Raw genomic sequence first — 8,721 nt, forward strand, 5'->3', positions numbered from 1 at the left:
GTACCTATAAACATTTTCAAGTTATAAAGTTGTGTAGTATAATATTAGTTTTTTTTTATGGTTTTTAGAATGATTTTTAAAGAATGTTGAGGAATTTAAACTTTCGAGAAAATCGTGAAAATAATATTTTGGTAACTTGTTTTTAAACTGATTATGGGTGGGTGTAATACTGTTATAAGATATCTTCTCACCACACTTCTGCTTGTGTTTACAGTTTTTTCTTGAAACTCTTAAATTTAAAACTTTTAAAATGTATTAACTACACACCATATTTTTGCATTATATAATAGTTATAATATCTATACACATTCATTATAAATTATATTAAATACCATCATGAGATATGTGCTGATCTGTACACGCTATATAGGTACATTACGTGTTATAATATGACCTAATAAGTGATACAATTTAATCACTATAAATCCTATATCAAATTATATAGTCCATCAAAATGTTATAGTACAAAATATGTTTTTTTAATTTTAAATGGATTCAATAACATCAATTTTAAGGTTTAATTTCGACCATAGTAATATTAGTTAGTAGGTACTCGCAAGTTTCTGAAGTATCATCACTTCTATCCCCTCCCTCCAAAACCAAAACACGTCAATCTTTTTATTGCCACTTTTTATTAACTTTTTATAAGTACCTATTATAATCGATCACGACAGTAGACTTGTTGATGATTATTATTCTACGGTTATTTCATTAAAATATACATTATTACGACTCTTCGAAACATTTTGATTCTGAAACCGTCATGGTTGAAAAATAACTTTCAGCTATATACCATTCGTGAAAGTATAATATATATGCTATTTAGGGTTGAATATAATATGCTGTGTGTTCTCAGTTGTTTTTATAAGGAAGGTACAAAGTCATAGCCCACAGGGTTGTATATATAAATACATGTATATCACATCGTCGGACTATTTGAGGGTAAAACCACAACTTCAAAACCGTGTTAAATCTTATAAAAAGTACTTACCTTTTTTTTATTTTCGTAAAGTCACATCGAACAAAGTTTCCGGCAACACCAAAGGAACCTATTGATCTTCTTTCGCAGCGAGACCTGGTCTTGTCGTTTTCCTACGATATTTCCCGGAAATCAAAGGGGAGAGAACACGCTTAAATTTATAGCACAGATTGGTATCCCCCAATAATAACGAGCTCGATAAATTTTCATGGTTCATTTGAGAGTAACTGGTAACTGCATCAAACGGATAACTGTGTCAAATAATAACGAACGAGTATTACTTTTTGAAATGAGCCATTATATGATTAGATCAATGCGTATTACCCGATTTAAAGGTAGGTATATTGTATAATATGTATATATATATATATATATATATGTAGTTACTGGTATTATATTTGTTCTTTAAAAAACAATTTTATGAGAGAAACAAAAAGTCCATTTCGAAATTGATAAATATTCATTGAAGTATTATTATTACAGTAAGTTCTGAAAATAAATAAATAATATTTTCCAACAAAAAGAAGAGTCTGAAATATTTCATAATTATGTTAAGACAATAAATTAATATCTTATCATTATATAACTTTGGACTTAATAATGCATTTATTGCTTATTGTATAGATAGTATTAATTTACTATATAGTTTCCCGGTATGTTTACACAAGCTCCATCAATACGATTAAATTAAATTATTTTGAGTTATAATAATAATTAACCTCGATAGTATATTTACACTGTAAGCCTAAACAGCTATATGTGAGATCAATAGTATAAATAATATTCACTGTGACGGTACTATAATTATTATAGGAGTACTGTTTTTTTTAAGAACTCTGTAGATTTGTATGTGAACGGTAAAGGTTTTCCGTTTACCTACTCAACATTCGTAAAATAAATTGTACTGTAATAAAATAGTTTATTAACACCGAACCTTTATTTTATCAACACACGCACCACTCACTCATATATCCATTATTCATAATGTTAACTTTTCGAAAAATCTTGAGCTATAATTTCTTTGACAATCAAAACATTGTCGCGTGAGTGATTGATGCATAATATATTATGCATTATTTATTTTTATGCAATTTTCTTAGTATTAACCAAAAAAAGTTGAAATATCTGAACAGCAGAGAAATTAATTAAATTATTTAAATTTAATAGACCCTATAATGAGAAATATTTTCTTGCGAGACTCACCAACACCATATCGTGATATACACTTTGGCTAATTATACAAGCAATTTAACGCATATTTGAAAGATTTCTAAAAATACATATTTTAATTTCTTTTTACAGCTATTTTTATAGTATCTGATAAATTTCAGTTTTTTAAATAACAAACTCATCGTTTTTAAACAGCTTAATAATTTGATATTTTAAAATACGTTTTTATTTTTTATTCAGACTTTCGAGGGCTTTTGTGAATTTTTAAAAAGGTTCTCTGATATCTGTTCCCTATTGTTTATTTCAGTACTTTAAAATGGAATCTTTTTATTTTAACTTCACTATAAAAATCGGAACTTTCAAAATATCCGACGTAATATAATGGATCGCTAAGTGTTACTGATCCTTGAGTCGTGCAAAAGTTACATGTTATTTACACAAGAGTAAAAAGTTTTTATTTTTTTTCAAACGAGAAAAATAATTTTACTTCGAAAGTTTCAAAAGTCAATCATAAAATAAAGTTTTTAATTAACATCAAAATAATACTATGTTAAATTTTTAGTTTTTATTTAATACAGTTATATTATACTTCAATTCTATTAGTGACATTTTTCGTTTTTATCTAGAATAGTGTGCAGCAGGCTTGCATATAAATTTATATACTGTATTGATATATATAATACTCACAAAATTATATACACAAGTATATAGTAGCAACATTTCAAAATCTGAAAGTAACGGGTTTTGTGAGCTAAACAGAAGGGATTTTCAATTTGGTTTAGTATTTATATAATTGGTTTTTAACTACTTAGTCTATTTTTCCAACCATAACGAGAATTAAATCCTTTTAAGTGAGGATTTCATAAATACAACTTTGGTGCCTAGCTATACATGAATAGGAAGTAAGTTGCTATTACAACGCATTCTATTCAATTAGAATTAAAGTCAACTCGTAATCTAGCGTATAATATTTCTGTAAAAAAACAAACTAAAAATCTGTTGAATATTATTTAGCTAATTTTATGAAAATAAAATAACAATAATACTCACTATAAAAATTAAAAAACCAAGAAGCCAAGAAGGTCCAGTAAATTTTTTTCTTTGTCTTACACTTGTAAAATATAATAGTATAAACAATAAAAAAGTAAAAACCTCAATCCGTATTTCACTCAGTATGATTAGAAACATTATGGAAGATATATAAAAATAAGGTTTTATGTAATTATTACCTATTATATCAATTATAAAAAAATTATATTATCTGTGTTTTGTTAGAAGATTTTATTGATATTTTGATGTTTTTTTTTTAAAGTGATTACTTATAATAGTATTTAATTTTTTAATTTTTAGTTTATCTTTTTATAATTATCTGGTTTATATACCTATTTTCTTAAAAATAAAAATATTAATCAAAGGTTCTACAGACGATATACGTATAATACAATAGTACAATACTATCTATTCTTTGAAAATGTAATACGAGGTCTTAACTATATTGGACATGTGTAAGATGTGTAGAGAAAATTAGATTATTGTGCTCTCTTAAGGATAACATTAATAAAGACTAGGTAGTAGCACATTGACTATTAAATAGTACTAATTGATAATATTTCAGGGTGATATCGATTAATAGTACATCATTATTTAAGTTGTTGAAACTGCATCAAATGTTCTATTATACATGTTTATTTCCCTAATTAGTATAATAAGAGTAATAACTGTTCATATTTAATTTAATAAACATATTTAATAGCTAAGTTTTAATTAACTGATAAAATACAAATGGACTCAAAACTACATTAGTACTTATTTTACTACGCACTATATTTAATAACAATATTACTATAATATGATATAATATAACAAACACTGGGGACTAATTAAAAGATCAATTAGTATTCAAATTAATGCAAATAATTTCAAAAAATTTCAAAAATATTAATTCGCTTTTAGGTAGTTTAAGTATAAAAAAAAACCTGAGTTCAAAAATTAACAGTTGGAGATATTACAAGTGGTAAATCTGTAACTTTTTATAACTATAATAAAAAAATAAAACAATAAACCGTAAAGTATACCTATTAAAATAAAAATTATCAATCAATTAACTTTACCATTAAAATTTATAAGATGTATTCATGGATGAGTAAAAAAAAAAAAATGAAGTTTTTCTAGTCATACAACGATAAAGAAAAATAATATATCTTAGTGACAAAAGATATTACACTGCAGACCTTTTGCAGCAGTATAATATTATAACAAGTCTTACAAGGGTTGAGCATTTTGGAGTATTTGAATCGACCGATAAAATATAACTTGGTTTTGTTTTCATTTATCACCAAAGTCCCAATATTGTTTTAAAGTGAATGTTAAATTTATTAGAATGGTTAAGTTTTACGTTTTGTGTTACTGTAAATATACCATGTGCTTACGACCCTCACTTCTCTAATTTCCACTGCACGTACCTATCCATAATTCACAACGACGTATTGATATGACAGTTTTCAGTTGCGATACAAACATATAATAATTATACTACCTATGTACGTATAGTGGGTAGCTACTACCTGCAAACGAAAGAAAAATGGCTTTAATACGATTTCAATTGAAAAGTTCACTTATTCACCTCCATCCACTCTCTATCGATAATGACTCGAATCACCGTTACAAATGAACAAATGACAGTACAGGTATACATATATATATATCGGTTACTGAGCGTAACAGAAATGTGTGACAACCGTCATTAAATAACTATTTAGTTGTTGCCAATATTACAATTTCTTTTTTATTGTGCGTATAATTAACAATAATTTTAAAACATCTAAATCTGCAAAACTGATAATAATAGAAGTGCCTAATTAAAGGATGTAGGTAAAGTTCAGTAGTTTGGTTAGTTACATCCGTCGAGTATTTCTATAATTCTTTTAGAGGGATTATCGAATCATACTAAACAAAAATGATTTAATTGTACTCTGGTTAAAATCAGGTAATGTTCGAATAGTACTCGCTCCGATCATTCCGTAGAATTAAAAAGTATTTTACTTGAAAATAGTGTGTATCAACTATTGATCGATTCAGTATTTCAGCGACGTTATTACACGACGTAAATACGTATTACGTTGATTATAAATACTTGTATATTAGTTTAAAAATAAACTTTATAAATACACACCCATTTTTATATTATTATTTTGAAATAATTGTAGCTGTATAGTATTCAACTTTAAATTGTTACTACCTATTTGTTAAATTTTAAATAAGAAAAATAACTAGTTTTTAAAAGAAAAGTGTTGACAAAGATAAGTGCAACTCAATAAATTGTAATACCAGACCACAGACGTATATTATAGCTATTAGCTGGCATAACGAGAGCAACCATAGGGCTTTTCTTAGAAGGACGATGGTTCCGGTAACCTGGCCAAAAAAATAAACAATGTTTTGACTGTTTTGAGTACTGTTTTCTCACTTACTTATTATTAGTATATCGTATATCTATTATCTACTGAACGAATTACTTTGTCCACTCCCCGTTGCTGAAACATTTCTAACAGCAGGCGTTCTCGGATATGGATGTATTTATATGTGATACAGAAAATAGGGTTTTGGTTAGTATTGTTTAATAAGTATCAAAATTATAGACTACTGGTCAATTTTTTTCATCCGAATCATATTAGAACATTTTTAGTTTGAGAATCGACGTCTATACGTAACGCACAATATATGTCATTAAAAGTTAAGACACAGCAATATTATGCTACAGCAACCGCTGCAATACTACATTATAAATTCAAGGCCGTGTTAAGGGGTGGGGGGGGGGCAATGGGGGAATTTTTCCCGGGACGCCGCAGCTTTTTAAAACCACAGGGTTGTATACTATATCATTATGAATCGTTATTCTATAGGTACTACGCTTGTATACGAACTAAATTGGCTTGCGCTTTACACACATATTTCTATTAATATTAGGTACTATTATGTTAGAATAATGTATTAATTATATAAATTATATTTAATTAACTTAATATATTTACTGTACAATTTATCGAGTCATCATATGATGGCATCAAATCAATTTCACCCAATGACACATCATTGCACCCGTGATGATAATTTGAAGGGAAACGCTAAAAATGAACGGTGAACAAATAAACAATCATCAGTCAAGAATGTGAAACTATGTTCTGTTTTTCTCGACGATCTGCAAAACAAAACAATTTGAGAGGGGAGAATTAACCCTTTCAGTCATCATCCCCCTGGTAATGCTTAAGACGAGGCCGCCCACAAATCGATGTCCCCGGGCTCCTAATTAATACACGGCTTAACACGGATCTATTATTATCACCTCATATTACCCCTATATTACCCCTATATTACCCCTATATTACCCCTATATTACCCCTATATTACCCCTATATTATACCCTATATTATTATACCTAGTTATTGTCTTACGAAAATACAATTATACCCAGGTACCTATTTACCTGTCCGCATATCTCACGAGGGATCAACGACATTTTCTAACCGACACACGATCCGCATACATTTTACGGGCGCACACGTACTTATGCACTTGCGTACACTGTTTTTTATGCGCACGCTGTATATCATAGTAATGTGCATGTACTTACGACACTATACTGCAGCCACGTATTGGAATGCCAGCTATGTACGACAAACTATGTGTGCAATAATGTGTAGGCACATATACATAACGACGTTATACATTGTGCGCAGTGTTTTATGCGTTCGAAGTGGTGTGCGCCACACTCTCGAGAAATGCGTATGATAATGTTGTATTTTTTTTATTCTAGGCGTTCAAATACCTACCTACTATTACTACTACTGCTAATAATAATAATAATAATAATAATAACGTTATGAGTATATGCATTTGATTTATTTGTTTTTTCCGATTACCGCGCGGTTAGACTATGTGCACCGCGGTCGGTTTTATAATATAATTACGGTCGAGAGCATTATTAAATCGATTAAATACCCGGCTATATAATAATAATAATAATAATAATAATAATAATAATAATAATAATACCTCGCCGTAAATTCAATTTGCCGTGAACTTACTGCGACGAAGCGGCCCCCGCGATCTGCAGAAAATAGGTCGATAATCCGCCTTACATTGCGGCATTGGTGGTCCGATTGCCGGCAGTGAGATCACCGAAATAACTGGCGATTTTTTATTTGTGTGAATTACCAACTGATTTATTTATTTTAATATACGCAGCAGAGAGAGGCAAAGGTACAGCAAGTCGCTTAATCTTAACTCAGGTTGCAATTAAAACATTAATATAATAGAGTACAATGAATTGATAGGATTAACTAAATACTTGGGCAAGCGACACGATGAATTATAATTCGTAGGGCGAAAGGGAACTCTAAGGCTGGATTTATTTCTAGAATCAAAATCAGGAACTCTAAAACCAATTGGAGTTATAAGAACTCGGGGTAGTCGATCATGACGTTTATTAATTTGTACACGAACGATACATCAAAATACTTCCGGCGAGTAATTAACCACCCTCTACCAATTCGGTTCGCAACACCAGAGGTAAGTACGGGGTACCTATACCTTATAAATCCAATTTTAAAGCCAAACGGAGATAGAGAGACGAGTTTCAGACCGCAAATTCTAAAATGGACCTTACCAATACACAGCGTTAGGTGCAGCCAAGAATCTAGAAATTCAGCACATTTGTCAGTTATATTATATCCTACTCACGGAGAAATAGAATACCATGTCGTTCGTAATTCCATTTGATTTATTTATATATTTTTTTTTTTACAATTTATTGCGACGTGATTTTGCTATATGCATTGCGATGAGTATTATTAAGTCGATTAAATATATAAATAATATAATATAATATAATACCCGGTGACATAATAATATTATCATCGTCGTAAATGTAATTTGCCGTGAACTGCGACGAACGTTACAACGATTTTTTTTTTTTCATTAAAACGTAAAACAAATCACGCAATCTATACAGTAATAAGTAATTATGATTGCATTACAAAAAATAGTTAAAATTTCAAGAAGCGTGGGTGGGCGGGACGAACCGTAAAGGGGACGTTATCCATTTGTAATAATATCTCGTTCGATTATTTATTTATCAGGTGATGCCTAATATTTAATACATCGCTATGGTGGCGTTTTATCGGGGATAGTGTAGCTGCTAGAAAGGGCGGTCATCGTTTTTTATTTAAAGGTTGTTCGTGTTGGAGATTAATAGGCAAGAAGATATACGGTGAAGATTTGCGTGCTCATCCGGGTATCTGTCTGCATTGGACTGTTTGGTCGTCTTCGGTGCCGTGTCAGCGAACGAAACGAAAACACTCCTGGGAAATAATTTAGCCTGCACGCGGGCGTGGCGTTTATTTATAGTTATCGCCTCGACGAAACGAGACGAAAGCTGTCATAAGCCGTCTAATATCGTTATTTATTAACGAATATATACGTTTCAAAATGCATCGTGGATAAATGTTATTTATCGTCGCTATCGGTAGCGACGATAATGATGACGATGATGATGACGACGACGACGACGATGA

The sequence above is a fragment of the Myzus persicae genome, unplaced genomic scaffold (assembly GCF_001856785.1).
Source record: "Myzus persicae strain clone G006 unplaced genomic scaffold, MPER_G0061.0, whole genome shotgun sequence".
NCBI classification, from domain to species: domain Eukaryota; kingdom Metazoa; phylum Arthropoda; class Insecta; order Hemiptera; family Aphididae; genus Myzus; species Myzus persicae.